At 36.5% G+C, this 16788-nt stretch overlaps 1 pseudogene; it reads left to right on the top strand.

Annotated features, from left to right (window-relative positions):
• The first annotated feature begins 2110 nt into the window (after positions 1-2110).
• Positions 2111-16788, top strand: part of LOC143665960 (splicing factor YJU2-like) — an 89053-nt pseudogene continuing 74375 nt past the window's right edge.

Below are 16788 nucleotides of genomic sequence, written 5' to 3'. Positions count from 1 at the left end.
ACTGGGGTGGGAAAAAACTATTCAGTTATCATAGGAGCTCATTTCTCTATTTAGTGGGGTATATTTGGTAAACAGTTTTGGATGTCTTACAATGCTTATCATATAAGACTATATAGTCCACTCAAGGACAAGTGGCTCCACAGCCTCTATGCCGTGTATGGGAAATGGCATCTTCTGCTGCACATACCAAGACTTTGATACTTGATGTTTAGTTCTCCTCAGCAAATGACTCAGCTTACTAAACCAAATGTCTTCTTGCCTCCATGCTGGAACCTGCCACTCATGGAACCCATCACCATATCCTATCTATCAAGTCTCTGAAGCTACTACCACCCCTGAGCAAGTTCCTCTCTTCTGACTTAGCCCATCTTCACCCCCAAGCACGCTGTCTTTTCCCTTTCATGAACATTGAACTAAATGGCTCTCCCACAACAGAACCTGGGTAGGGCCTATAAATCACGCCGAGTAAGTTAAGTTTGGGTCAAGAAACATAAAAGCCCTTGGTAACCATTGAAATTGGTTATCAATTTCAAAACATTCCTCAAAGAAAGGAAGCGAGAGTTACTCTTTCATTGTTCTGGAGGTAAACCCTGGTGGGGAGTTGGAGAAAGCAGTTAATAACTTGATAAATTAATCTGCCACAAATGTGATTTGCCTGGTACAGAGTTAAGCAAGAAGATCAGCAACACCTCATCTTTTTATTGTCAGCCCAACTTCTCTCCTACACTAATGCATGGCCATGCCTCCTAAAATTGCATGAAAACCAGCCCATGCCTGTGGCCCCAGAATAGAGGAAAGAAACTGACACTTAGTCCAGGAAACAGGTTTGTGGGTGAATCTTTTAACTCTATTTCCCTTTTCTAATGAAACTCAAAAGAATTATTGTGAACCTATGAAATAACAGGCTAATTTATGTGCTAATAACCAGGAAGGAATGAAAACTCTAGGCAAGAGGTTCAAGGACCAGTGTCCCCTACTCTAGACCCAGCCTCAAGCCCTCAGATTCTGGTTAATTTGTTAATTCTAAATCCTGCCATGAGGACTGTCTCCAAAAATCTAGGTCCCTTAGACCCAACCTGGCTCCAGAGAGAAATGTATCATCCTGCTCCTGACGTCTAGAAAATTTATGCCCACAACATCGTCAAGGTGCGAGTTCATTCCTGTATTTTGGTAGCCTGATATTAGGTATAAGGTTGAGGGTGTAATGCTGTATAACTACCAGACCCAGCTCCTGTTGTATTCTATATTAATGCCATCTCCTGGAATGCACCTCCTAAAATGTAAATGATATTCCCTGGAGTTGTGCAACACTGTGAGCCTTAAGTGTGGGCAAAGGCATTTGCACACTTTTTTCTAGAGAAATAACTCTTCATCTCCCTCACCATTATTCAGCTAATGTGATAATACAGAGCTAGGGCAGGGATTCTCTCCTGGAATGAGTCCATAACTCATTTTGGGTAGGTCATTTACTAGCCCCTCTTGTGATTTTAATTAGATCTTATCTAATTGCCTCCTTCCCTATTTGTCTCTGAATTGTTCTGATGCCCCAGGTCAGTTACTTAGCCCTTTTAAACTACCACCTCTTGCTTGGTGAGATGTTTTTGGGTCATGGGTACATTGGACATACCTCCCCTCCATAGATTTAGGGTAATATCTCCTGAATTCTTTTGTCCTAACTTTTCACTTGTTGCCTAGTGAAGCCATTCTAAATTTCAGGTTTTGAGAATCAGCTAAAACGATATACGTCCCATATTATCAAATGTATTATTTAGGAAACAAATTAATCTTTCCATTCTTGAGCTCTCTTTACAAGCCTAGACTCTTCACAGGAGCTAAGGGTTGCTTCTCTATGGCAGAGTAGAGAGGCAGGGCTATGGCCAGCATAAGCCACCCTGCCACATAGTCTCCTCTCTTCTAGGGCATGAAAGACGGGTGGTAGTACATGAAGTGGGTCGGGTGACAACTGCCATGGAGCTCCTATGTCACCTTTGACTTTTTGGTAGCTCCGACTTCTTCAACATTTTCTTTGCAATAGAAAATAAAATTAAAAAACAAAACAAGCAAACAAACAAAAAACACTTGGTTCTTCGGTGGCTTCAACCCAGACGACATGGACCTGGATGGGGGTAAGACACTATTTGGTGCATTTGGAGACTTTGGCTACACTAGGGTAGCGAGGGTTCACGGTAAGCCCAAACCACTGTACTTTCAGCACAAGGTGCAGGGGCCACCTCCTTTGATGAGCTGAGAGGAGATCTTCCAAGGCTCCCCCAAGTGTACGAGAGTAATCCAGCAGCCCATCAACCTGATGAAAGAAAATACATTCACTAAAGGAAAGATTTTGCACATTTGCACTAAACGTGACTGGAAAGAACCCACTATGATTCCTTCCACCAAGGAGAGTAATGTCATGCCTGATAATATCCCTACAGACAGCTTCTTTATGCTCAAAGATGAGCTGTGTGAACACTACTGCTGTGATGTCATAAACAAACTCTACAGTGTTCTGAGTAGCCTCAAGGCAGTAGGCCTATGTCTGTTTCTGTGGAAGGGTGTGTGGGATATCTTGTTAGGGATGTTGGCGATAGTCTCATTTCTTCCTATCAGCTGGGACATTCTTTTCTCTCTTTATTATTTTAACTTCTTTCTGACTCAGTCTTCCCAACCTTTCCCTCACTCTGCATCGTCCTCTTCCCCAGACACTTTGTGGGCCTGCAGTGAACATTCCTAACAATGAAGGCCACGCGATCCCTTCGACATGCAATGATTTCATCAACTTAGGCACCTTGAGGCAATTTCAGAGGAAGGGGCCTTTCTCTTTCAAGGTGTCACCAAGCGGGAAAGACCTCATTGGTTCTTCTAAATTTGCTTTGTCTGCAGATTAGCATCACGGACGTCACGGATCCTTACAATAGTTCCTAGGCCTGCTCTGTCCACGAGTTCCCACCACACAAAACACACTTAATATCCACCCACTTCTACGCCTATTGGACACTGACAACTCTTTTTGACGTGCGAAAACAAGTCACAGTATTAAGGAAAATTGTTTCGTTTCTGACTCCCTTTTATGCAGGTCTGTCATGGGTAGTGGAGGTGGAAGGTGGGACCAAGACAGGGTTCCATTGTCACTTTCCTATCTTTTGATCTAGTTCACAGCTCAGTGACTCCCAAGGGACATGAATAAATCCAACAGCCTGACAGCCAAGGTTATTACCTGCACATCTGCACACACAATCTTGGGCTGCCTTAGGAAGAAAATTTAGGTCGTCTGTGAAAAGAGGTGTTGAGCACCTTTCATTTGGGGCAGTAATGTGAATGAGACCCATAGCAACCACCCTAATAGATGTTACCTTACACCACAGCATTGGAAATTCTGACCTTCCTATTGCCCTAGGCTCCTTGTAAGGGTAGTGGATTAGTAAGGAGGCTGAGCTAAAAGTTGCAAAGGAAGATAAAGGACTCTTGTGGGCAGGTGGCAGCAATTCTCCTCCAAGAGATTCAGGCTCACAGATTTCTTCATATACGTCTGCATTCCTGCAGTTGCAGAAATGTCCATCTATGGGCTCTGCCTAGTCCTGGAGTTTCTCCTTGAATTGACTTTTTCCCACACAAAATCTGCCACTAAGCCCCTAGTTGTGTTTTTCATTCCTTTACATAGGTCTAGATTTCCATCCAGTTTTCTTTTCCTTTTTTTTTTTTTTTGAATGATTTATTTTAATCATTCATGCAGTGTAGATCTGCTGCTGACGAATTCATTCAGGTTTTGTATATTTGAAAAAGTTTTCATTTCAGCCTCAATATTGAAAGGTATTTTTGCTGCAGATTATATTTGTATAGGTTTTTCTTTCAGTACTTTAAGAATGTTGCTTCATTGCTTTTGGCTTGCTTTGTTTTCAGTGAGCTGTCTAATTTTATTCTGATCTTTGTTTTTCTGTAATTTAAGATGATTTTCTCTTCTGGTTTCCTTCAAGTACGCTCTTTATCTTTATTGTTAAGTAATTTTATCTTGAAATGTATTGGCATATTTTTTTAAATTAATTGTTGTGTTTTGGAGTTCACTGAGATTCTTGCACTGTTTCAATCAAATTTGGAAAAATTTCCATCATTATATGTTCAAATGCGTTTGCTAACCCTTCCCCTTCCTTTATGAATTCAAATACATGTATAATAAACTGATTAAACTTGTCCCACAGTTTGTTTTCTGTTCATTAAAAAATAGTTTCTAAAATGCAACCTCTTGAAAACTCTCCAAACAATTCTGTGATTAAAGAGGAAATATTAAACAAATCGCAGAATATTTAGAAAATAACAATAACAAAATTCAATATGTAATGAAACCTATTTTCAGTACAAATATATTGAGAAGAAAATACAATGAAACTAATTTTATTGTTTTTTATAATTTTATTGTTGCCAAAGAATGTTTTAGAGTTCTAAGCCGCTTACATATTTTAAAATCTATTACATTTTCTTGCCTAACATACATGGCAAATTTTAAAAAACGTATCTTCCACATGGACTTGAATGATAGATAACATTATCACTCTAGGTTTTATGCTTATGTACACTTAAAAACAAACTCCCATAGTCAGATCATTCTTTGCCTAATGTAGCATGATATAAATTGAAATTATCAAATTAAAGCCTCCTTTATGTCTGTTGATTTCTCCCTTATGTCCTAGAATTTAAAAAATTATTCTGTTATTTGGCACGTGAATGTTTACATTGATTTTGTCATCACTGTTTATTTTATCTGCGCTCATTTAGAAGTCACTCACTTTTGTCCTTTTACATTTTGTCAGGTGGGTCTCTGCTAACATCACTTATCTTTTTACATAGACGGTAGCTTCTTTTTAAGCAATTTTGTTCTTTTTTAAAAGTTGAAAACAAAGCTACACTTTATTTAGACATTTGCTTTTACATTTAACTCTACATTTAATTGGAATAAATATGAGCATCAATCTTTTCTTATCACAAATTTTAACTATGATTTTCAATTTGATTCATTTTTTATTTTACTCTGTTTTATCTTTCAAGAGATCTTTCAAGAGTTTATGAACACCATATTTCCTCAGTTTGGAACACTGGAGAATATTTTCCTGTGGCTTTTTAATGTGAATGTTAGCCTGGGTAAAACACATTGCTACCGTATCCTTTTTACTTCACCATTTAATCCTTAATAAGTCTAATGTAGGGATTTTCAGCCTTGGCACTGTTGACATTTTGGGCTGGATAATTAGATTTTGTGGAGGTTTATGCTGTGCAATATGAAGTGGTCAAAAGCATTCCTGGCTGCTGCATACTAGAAGCCAGGAGCCCTCACCCCCTGTCATTACAACCAGAAACACCCTCAGGTACTGTCAAATGTCCATAAGGACAAAATTGCCCTTGAGTAGAACCACTGCTCTATTGTTTCATGAGCTCTGGTGCTTCTAAGGAAAAATCAGGATGTTTTCTTATTTTTCTCCATTGTCTATATTTTGTGTGTACTTGTATTCTGTGTGTCTATCTTTATTCTAAGTTATAATAATAAGTTTAGATAGTTTACGTCTTAGATATGGTGGAGTTGTACTGATTTTTGCTCATACAATGTGCCTTTGTTTCACAAATTTACATTTCCCTTTAGTTTTTTCATGCATTAAATGTTATATGAGCTTTTTCTCTTACTGTCATGCTTCCTTTTTCATAACAACAATTTTACTTATGTTAGACTTATGTTGTTTACCCTACCTATAATCTTATCAACACTTAAATTAATTTCTGTTTACTTTCTTTTGGTATATATTGCCGTGATTTTTCTTGGTAGAATATCCATGGGTATAAATGTATTTCTTGGTGAACATCAAAGTCAGTTTGAACTCTTGGCATAGTGTTAGGTACCTTATATATTTAAGTTAATGGATATTGCTTTAGTCATTTTAGTATTTCAGTGCTTGATATATATATACATATGCATAATTTTGTTTGTTTTCTTTTTTAATAACATTGCTTAACAGCTGTAAAATAGTTTTCAGATTATTGGTTTTACATCTTTCATTTGCCAAATTTTCTCTTCAGGCTACTTTCAAAAGTTCAGAGAAAGAAAAAAAGAGAATATCTGCCCAACCTTCTTTCAGGTTCTTTCTGCAGTCCTTTGTGTATGATAGCCCAGCATCCCAGCTTTTTTTTTTTTTTTTAATTATTGATTACCAGTGAATTGATATTAATAAAATAGTAGAATAATTTTCAGTAATGTTCTACTTGATTATTGTTTTTCTTTTATTTCACAGTTATAAAATCATAGGATTCATTATAATGCAATAATCATAGAATTCCTTCCCTGATTACTGTCCCACAGCAACTTAGCTCCATCCCACTATCCCAGATAATACTGATTCTGTGAATAGCAAAATAGCATGGAATTAAGAGAGGTATTTGATTCTGCTATAGTTTATCTACAAAGGCAATACTTAGCAAGGCTCTCAGAAAAAGTCCCAGGAAGCATTCTTCTTAACTTTCCTATGAAGTATAAGATTCTTAAAGCTGCTTAAAAGAGCAGTACTTAGAATTACTATTTGCATACAAATTGTCTCCTTATTTCTTAGTTTATTCATTTGTTATGGCATTATTAAGCTTTATGATTTGTGAATGAAATGTTGCTCTATTCTTGAAAGAGGTAGTAGGTGTTAAAATGCATTTTAAAAAATGAAATAAAAGTTGTCTTGGTTTCAGCACCAGCTACCTTTGGATGTGCTTAGATGATTCAGAGGTATTCTGTTATTATAGCATTATCGTGTATATTCTTAAAGGCCTACATTTATTTTGAAAATAATTTATTTATATTTTAGTACGGTGGTTAATTTTGAGTCTGTCATGAAGAGGAATGATCTTTCCCCTGCCTTCTCATCTTTTACTTACTTTTTTTCTTTTCTATTCAGATGAATGACATTGCTACTGCTGCAAAATGAACATGATAAATAGCAAGAAATTTGTTACTAAATATTTGTCATGGATATAAATAATATCAGTTTTAATCACAAGTAATTGTTATATAAATGTAGACAATTAAACTCATAAAAGCACCTTTAATTATTTCCCTCTTCAATTTAGACTGAGATCAACCAAGAGAACAAAGAATAATTTTCTATAAAAATTAATGGTACAGGGCGGGCCGCGGTGGCTCAGCGGGCAAGAGTGCTTGCCTGCCATGCCGGAGGCCCCCGGTTCGATTCCCGGCCCCAGCCCATGTAAAAAACAAACAAACAAACAAAATATAATAAAATAAGAAAATGTTTAAAGATGTTTCCCTTTCTTCCTCCCTTCCTTCCTTCCAGCCTTCCTTCCTTCTCTGTCTTTATTTATAAAAAAAAAAAAAAAAAAAAAAAAAAAAAAAAATTAATGGTACAAATAATCCACATTTTTATTTTACTTCAAGCTCAAAATTGGCCATGGGATATTGAACAGAGTGGTTTGTAGGAAGATGCGAAGCCAACATATTCTGAGTAGTGAATAAACTTTTAAAATTTAAAGCTAGATTTTTATCCACCATGCTCATTATATAGAAATGAAGGTTGAAGTCAAACAATAAAATTTGTGATACTTTGCTTTCAATGGAGACGTTTTGCAAGTTTGGATGTAATTAAATGGCAGTTTCTCAGAAACTACTCTAAATACCTTAAGTTTTATTTATTTTATTTTTTGCATGGGCAGGTACTGGGAATTGAACCTGGGTCTCCAGCATGGCAGGTGAGAACTCTGCCTGCTGAGCCACTGTGACCCACCCACTACCTACCTTAGGTTTTAAATTACTTAGTAAGTAGGAAGTAATCACTAACTTAAAGCTAGAAATAAAAATAGAATAGAAATAGAAATAGTTATATTAATAATGATTAACATTGTCATAATATTACATACTTTTGAATTAACTAATTATTAAGTAATTCTTTTATATTCTGTAGCATCTGCCGATGCCAGCAAATTAAATACAATTGCCAAAGTGTGCTTGTTTTTAAAAGGGTATCGGATAATTTAGAGTAGGCTGACTAGTTCTGGGATAATCAGAATTACTTTTAAGAAAATTAAGAACTTTCTTAAGAAAATTAAGAGGAAAAAAAAGCTTGGGCAGTGGGGAAAGAGCACAGCTAGAAGCTTCAGGAATCAATTCCCCCACCAGACCAGCTATTAAGCAGTTAGGAACTGTCTGAATAAAGTGTTTCAGAACTTGAGGCTCCAGGAAAACACTGTACAGCATCCAGGGAATAACAAGAGGAAAAACCTGGTAAATTCTAGTGAATTGTTCTCTCCACAGGCCGAGCTTTAACAGAAAAGGAATATGTAATGTACAAGGAGTCCCTATTAGATTGAGTTCCAGTTTTTCATCAGAAACCATGAAGGCAAGAAGGCAGTGAGTTCAAAGACTGAAAATCCTGAGCGAAGACAACTGTCAACAAAGAATTTTATATCCAATGAGACTTTCTTGCACAAATGAAGGAGAGATTAAGACATTTCCAGATAAACAAAAGCTGAGGGGGGTTATCACCACAAGACCTACCTTACAAGCAATGCTAAAGGGAGTTCTTCAGACTGACAGGAAAGAACACTAGACAGTGTTTCAAAGTGCATAAAGAAATAAAGACCTCCAGTAAAGGAGGATAATTTGGATAATTTGGATAATTAAAAATGCTAGTGATACTGTATTGTGTATATACGTACATATATATATATACACACACACAAATATACATATGTATATATGTACATATGTTTTGTATTTAACCTCACATCTTACCTCCTACCAGGGCTAATATGCAAATTACACAAAATAATGATAAATCTATGGTTTTCAGCACACAATATACAAAGATATAATTCATAACAAGTATAAAATAGTGGGGGAAGGGATTATAGGATTAGTCTACATGTATGCTAATAAAGTTAAGTTGGTTTTTAATCAAATGATTGTTATATATTTAGGATGTTAAAGTTTAAGCAAATAAAAAAAAGCTTAAATTCTGCTTATGCTCCATGTCGAACATGGATTAGTTGGAAACATCTATTGTACCTCACCTTCACTTAGGAACCCAGAATGCAGGAAAGTCTATTTTCTCTTTTCTTGACTGCCAAAGCAGGAAAAGGGAATGTGTCAAATTGTTCACTGACTGTTAATCTTTCAACTCGGAAATAACACGTCACTTCTGTTCACATTACATAAGTATTTTTCAAATGAGTAAATGAATGATGGGTACACCAAAGTAAATGGAGTAAAGTAAGTATTCATTCCGTTTCAAGTACTGCATTTAACTCACTGCATAAAATATTGGCTGGAGGATTTGCTTTTCATTTCTAATTCAATGGTAGGGAGGATTTTTTAAATTCTTGAAAATGGAATATCTAGTTTATTTCAACTTCATAGGTGTTCATTTTCTTATTTTAAGGTTTTTCTTTTTATTAGCTGTTTTAGAAAGAATTTACATAGCCCTTTTGCAGTGACTTTTGAGGTTTGCTCTTCAACTAGAAGGCATCTACATATCTTAGCATCTGCCTATCTTAAAATACATCCTATACTTGACAATGTTAAATATGCTCACTTCATATTATGAAGCACTCAGTTTAATGATCATCCATATGGAACGAGTTTTTTTAAAATAAACTCCAAAATGTAGTTTAATATTTGCTTTTCTTCCTTTAATTACAATATAGGTGTTTTCACTAATTATTAGTTCTATCAGCTTATTTTAATCTTAAAATTGTGTATAGATATGGACATAGCATTTTATTGAACGTACTCTATTTCTCATTCCTTAAATCTAAAACTCTCTCACTGAAATACAGTTCCAAAACTTACAGCCAAAATTTCTCCCCTTGACCTGGATAGTTCTTAGCTTGCTGACTGTTTTCTGCCAAACAAAAGGAAGGATAGTTTTTTCTAACTACTTCATTCAGCTCATTGATCTAACCATTTTTTGTCTAATAGGAAGCTAAAGTTGTACATAGCAAGTATTTGGGCAATGGCTTTTTGCAATGACTGGCCACCAGGGCTGACCTGCTACTTTCAGGTTAGCAGGTCACCCCACCAAGGCTGTGGCTACTGTCGCGGAAGGTGTTTCCTTTCTTCTTTACTACCTTATGGACATTGTTCTTGAAAAAAGTTATGAACATGCAGGTTGACTCTATGCTTCAATTTGAAACATTTTTCCCCCTAAAACTGGCAAGAATAATCCCAAATTCTGTTAAAGAAAAGTGAGTCTTTCTTTCTAAAAACTCAAATTGTTGCTCAAATGAATTATAATACAAAATCAGCTAATGTTATGATTAGCTACTGCAATTTGCAAATATATATAATATGACAAACTGAAAAAAATTGTGTCTGATTTAAACTACATTTGCAATAATCTTTTATCTTTCATCATAGAAATTGTACCTTGCCACAAAGACAGAAGAGAAAGAAAACAATTTTATTATTGAATGAGCATTGAACCAGAATATCATGTATCATAGGCAATCCACTAAAGACATTGCAAAGAAAGAAAGAAATATCAACCTTTTATATAGCCATGGAGAAAAAAGCCATTAAACACACATTTTCAAGATAAATGATAACTAGTTTCCAAGTAAGAGGACTTCACAGCATCACTTGCCAACCATAGTTGATCTTAAATTCACCTAGTATTTAGTATGGTCTTTGTGTTTGCTGATTACCTCCATCCAAAGGAATAATAAAATTTCTCATATTTCTATGACAGGTAGGTAGTTACAACCTGGAGCCAGATGCTTAAATTGAACTCCCTTGGAAAGGGGAAAATAAAGGTGCTAATTCCTTGATGTTTACATTTCAGAGAGATAACCCCAAGGTCCTTGAGAAACAAGGAACAATCTAATTTTCATCACATTTGTTGTCTACTCCGTTTTGGAGGCAAGCATATACCTCTTCAGTTTGATTCATTTGAATACAACAGCAAATTCTGGACTATTACACATTTCTATAGCCCTGTGTTCAGTACTATGGAATATGCAAAAATGAATAAGACCTTATCTTTGCCTTCATAAATCTATAGAACATTTCCTTGAAGGACTGTCACTCTATTCTTCAAGCCTAAACATGCAGCTAAGGATAGATTAAATTTAGATATTCCCAGGTGCCCATGTTCTAGTTTGCTAGCTGCCGAATGCAATATACCAGAAACGGAATGGCTTTTAAAAAGGGGAATTTAATAGGTTGCTAGTTTACAGTTGTAAGGCTGAGAAAACGTCCCAATTACAACAAGTCTGTAGAAATGTCCAATCTAAGGCATCCAGGGAAAGATATCTTGGTTCAAGAAGGCCGATGAGGTTCAAGGTTTCTCTCTCAAGTGAGAAGGTACGTGGCAAACACAGTTACAGTTTCTCTCTCAGCTGGAAGGGCACATGGCAAGCAAGCCGTCATCTGCTAGCTTTCTCTCCTGGCTTCCTGTTTCTTGAAACTCCCCAGGAGGCATTTTCCTTCTTCATCTCCAAAGGTCGCTGGCTAGTGGGCTCTCTCCTTCTCGTGGCTATGTCATTCTTCTCTGCTCTCTCTGAATCTCTTTTATTCTCCAAAATGTTTCCTCTTTTATAGAACTCCAGAAATTTATCAAGACCCACCCAAATGGGTGGAGACATGTTGTCACCTAATCCAGCTTAACAACCACTCTTCATTAAATCACATTTCTAGGGAGATGATCTGATTACAGTTTCAAACATACAGTATTGAATAGGGATTATTCTGCCCTTATGAAATGGGATTTAGATTAAAACAAGGCTCTTCTAGGGGACATATAGCCTTTGAAACCAGTGCAGCCCACTTTTTCTTCTTGACTTGATTTGGACATTCACAGCTCACCTATAGAGCAAAACAAAGCAAGTATATAAATTCCTTTTCCTCAAGATTAGAGGTCAGCAAACCTCTTCTTTAAAGGGCCAGAAATTAAATTTTTTAGACTCTGAGCCACAATCACAACTGCTCGGCTCTGGCATTTAGTGTGAATATAGCCATAGATGACATGTAAAGAAATGACCGTGGCTTCAAATAAAATGAAATTTGATTTACAAAAGCAGCAGCAGGGCTAGATTTGACTCCTGGGCTATAGTTTTCTGACTCCTGTATTAAACTTGTGCTGTTCAATAAGGTAGCTATTAGATATATTGTTAATGTTTAAATTAAGTATAATTAAATAATTTATTTTCTTAGTCACATTAGCCACATTTCAAGAGCTTAGTAGTGACATGTGGTTAGTGGCTCCAATATTGGGCAGTTCAGAATGAGAACATTTGCATCCTCACTAGAGCTTTCTATTGGACAGTCTTACAATCCAACTTAGCTAGGATGACTGGGCAGCATCTATGCTGTGCATTTATTTCCTAGACTAATCCTAACCATAGCAGAACAGATTATCCATGGTTTTGACTGACCATATTGTAGTGCCTTGAATTAACGTCCCTGTCACTGACTCAGTATTTAGGGGGTCAACAATGAATTCTAAACAAATCTGATGCTTTGGAATAATGACCTTTTTACATCCTACTCCACATACCTGGATATTTTCCATAGTTTCTTAGAACATTATGAAAGCTTTAATGACAGTAAAATCCTCCCCTGAACAGCCATGGTCTTCATGAGACATTCTTCTTTCAGAGCTAGATTATGCCATATGTGCTGGTTTGAAAGGATTATACACCCTAGAAAAGCCATGCTTTAATCCTGATCCATTTTGTGGAGGCAGTTGTTTCTTTTAATCCTTATTCAACACTATAAATTGGAAACTCGATTAGATTATCTCCACAGAGATGGGACTCATCCAATTGTGGGCATTAAGCTTGATTAGATGGAGATGTGACTCCACCCATTCCAGGTGGGTCTTGATTACTTTACTGGAATCCTTTAAAAAGGAAGCATTTTTGGAAAGAGAAAGAACCACAAGGTTAAGAACCCATGCAGCCAGAGACCTTTGGAGATAAAGAAGAAAACCGCCCCTGGGGGAGCTTCATGAAACAAAAAGCCTGGAGAGAATGCTAGCAGCCGTCTCCATGTTCGACACTTCCCTTTCTAGTTAAGAGAGAAACCCTGAACTTCATCGGCCTTTCTTGAGTGAAGGTAATCACTTGTTGATGCCTTAATTTGGACATTTTTATAGATGTGCTTTAATTGAGACATTTTTATGGCCTTAGAACTGTCAATTAGCAACTTAAATTCCCCGTTTTAACGGCCATTCTGTTTCTGGCATATTGAATTCTGGCAGCTAGCAAACTAGAACACCATACTTCTCACAACTGTCAAAGATCTCAAAGCAACAGTGATATTTGCTGAATTGGACTATTGTTGCATCCTTGCCTTCGGCCACCATGGCTCACACCTACAATTTTGGCCAAAACCATGTCAGAATAATAAAATTTCTTAGTTCCAACAAACATTTCACGTTTAGATCTCCAAATTAATGTTGTGCATGCCCAAACAGTTTCAAAGCTATGCTTTTATTCCAGTGATGCTGCCATGACTTAAATCATTTTGAAATGAGTTTATGAGAATTGCCTTCACAGCCTGAACAACTTAGAATTAGAATTTATTTATTTAGCTTTTGCCTAGAACATTACACTAATATAGTGCACAGGATATTCAAACATGAGAAAGAAACAGTTCTTAACCTTAATGAACTTTCATAATAAGGCTAATAAATACATACTACCTAAACTGTCTGCAGCGGAGACAGTAAATGCAATAGCAAAAATGTTATACAATATCATCTGTCGAAAAGAAAGGTGACAAACTTGAATATATACTTTCATGTTAAGAGGTATAACTGCAATAATCATCTTTCTGCCTCTGAAAATAATTTCAACAATATTCAATGTTCTGTTAGATGTACCACTGACATGAATGTATAGGAACTCCCAGTAACCATCTTGAAGGACTGGGAGTAAATTAAAAAATGTTTAATTTACATGTGTAGTGCTGTGATGATTTGAAGGTTTTATAACCCCAGAAAAGATCATCTTCTCAAAGATAATCCATTCCTCTGGTGTAGATTTGTTGTGGGGAAACCATTTGATTATGTTATTTCAGTTGACTCATTCCCTAGATGTGTCTAAATCATAATGGAGTCTTTTATAAAAGCATCAAAAACAGAGAGAAAGACCCAGAAGCTGAGAGAGAAGAACACACACAGAAGCTGAGAAAGAAACCCACAGGCTGAGAAGTAAGAAGCTGAAAACAATGAAACTCAGGAGAGAAGGGAGAGACCAGCAGACCTGTCATGTGCCTTGCCATATGACAGAAGAGTTGAGGATTGCCAGTAGCCTGTCTTTAGATTACAGGTATCATCTTGATGATGCCTTAATTTGGCCATTTTCACACCTGCAACTGTAAGCTTGTAAGTCAATAAATCCCCATTGTATAAGCCAACCCATTTCTGGTATATTGCATTTCAGCAACTTAAGAAAACTAAAACAAGCCTTTACATATTTTTTATTATGTCTCATTATTTTATACTTTTGAAAATATGAATACTAGCTCTAATACATAAAAGAAAAAAAAATTGCACCTTGTTACTCTGAGAATTTAACGTACCAGGCAGCTGGCATTGTTGTTTTAAAAATTATTTTGTAAAAAATACAAGTTAGATGATTTTTTTAAATATTACTGAATGCTTGGCCAGTACAAGGAAAAACAGTATAAACACATCCACACACTTTGCATAAGAAAGAGATGGAGCAACTTCAGTCCTCCCCAAGATACTCATTTTTATGCTGTGTTCCAGATAAATTAAAATTAGCCATTTTGAAAATCGCTCTTTCTGGCCTCTATGCGTGGTATTAAGCAGAATTTATGTTGTCTAAACAGACCTATTTTATGCAGTAGTATCTCTAAAGCATAATTTAAACCCTATTCCAAAATGGTAGCATAAAGAATGAAAAAAATATCTTGAGGTATGGAGAACAATTTCACAGCTTAGAAAGGAAAAAGAAGACTATCATGGGATGCAGTATTCTACTTGGAAACACATATTTTTATACATTTAAGTTTTGTTTTTGACCACATAACTAGTTAATTTTACCTTTTTATAGAAGAGAATATTTGAAGCATAAATGGCTGTAAAGACTTAATATTTCTAAATACACTTCTAGATGTTTACAAGAAAAAGGAAACAATTCCAACAGAAAAAAGAGCAAAGAGTATGAACCAGCATGTAGGAAAAGATGGACCTGAAGTGGTTCAGAGAGCTGAAACACAATACCTTAAACTACTGATGATCAGGAAAGCAAAATGAAAATATGATAGCACCATTTGTTTGCTGTTGTTGTTGACCAGATGTTTGATAACATCCAGTGCTGGCAAGTTTGGTGAAATCAGCACCAAACACTTCTGATAGGAGTGTAAATTCTCATGCAGATGTTGCACATCTAAACTTGCACTGACTTCAGATTGGGAAAGGGGCATAAGAATGATCATGTTTATCTTTAAAATTTCTATTTTATATTCTTCTCTACTTCTAAGTATTCAGTCTAATAACAGCAGCTATGTGAGCCCCCACTCAACTTTTTAGTTACATGGTATATTTCAGGAAACATGATGCTTGTCTTTTCAGGGAATGTGAAAGTCCAAATTCCATGGGACAGTATGCCTGTTGGAAACACCAATGAAAGTTTTCAGTGAATTTCCCAGAGAAGTTGGCTAGCTGAAGTAGAGATAGAAATTCTCCCTTCTGACTGCTGAAATCATCACTTTTCCTTTTAAGTCATTCAGTTGATTGGATGCAACTTCTCAAATTGTTGAAGGCAATCTCCTCAGCTGATCGTAGATGTAATCAGCCACAGATGCAATCAGCTAACTGATAACTTAAATCCATGAAAAATCATCACAGTAACAATCAGGCCAGCACTTGCTTGACCAAACCACTGGATACCATAACCTGGCCAAATTGACATGTGAACTTAACCATCAGTTCTTTCAAAAATATATATACTCCCAACCCCTACTTGAATAGGTTTAACTCCATGACACAGGAAGTGCACTATAGTTAAAGCAGACTTTAATTGTCACAGTATTGAGCTTCCTACAAGCAAAGGCAAAGGACAATTCAAGACACACACTAGCCTGAAATAACAGTTGCAGTTGTCTTAGTTTGCCAGCACTGCCGTGACAATTACCATACACTGGTTGGTTTAAACACAAGAACTAATTGTTTCATGGTTTTAGAGGCTTGAAGTGCAAGATCAAGTCTCTGCAAGCTATGGTTTTTCTCAGAGTCTAGATTTCTGTTACTGGTTTGCCACTGTCCTTGGGGTTCCTTCTTCACGTGGTCATCTGCCTCATTCTCTGGCTTCTCCTACTTATGGCTTCTACTTCTGTGTCCAATCTCCTTTGTTTACAAGGACTCCAGCTCTATTGTATTAAGGCTCATCCTCATTCAATTTGGCCACACCTTCACTAATTGTGTCTTCAAAGGTCCTATTTACAAATGGGTTCCATCCATTTTACAAATGGGTTCCCCTCACAGGACAGGGGTTGGGACCTAAACAGGTTTTGTATGTATGTGTGTGTGTAGGACATGATTCAACCCCAAAGAAGAGGATTTATTGGGGGAAGCTGATGGATAAAGGAGTGGAAGCTATTGTATTACACCCCATTAGGCACTGTGTATGGATTCAAAAGGTCCATATGCAAGACTTCAGGAGAGACATTCAGGATTTTCTCTAAGGGCCTATAAGTTGGATGACTCGGGATGCCTTGTATCTTCCCCTGGCACGGTCAGGCACTGAGATTCTACCTTTGTGGTTGCAGAATGGACCAGAGGTTTC

The sequence above is a fragment of the Tamandua tetradactyla genome, chromosome 22 (genome assembly GCF_023851605.1).
Source record: "Tamandua tetradactyla isolate mTamTet1 chromosome 22, mTamTet1.pri, whole genome shotgun sequence".
NCBI lineage: Eukaryota > Metazoa > Chordata > Mammalia > Pilosa > Myrmecophagidae > Tamandua > Tamandua tetradactyla.
The sequence above is the reverse complement of the archived record's forward strand: the minus strand, read 5'-3'. Positions and strand labels throughout refer to the sequence as shown.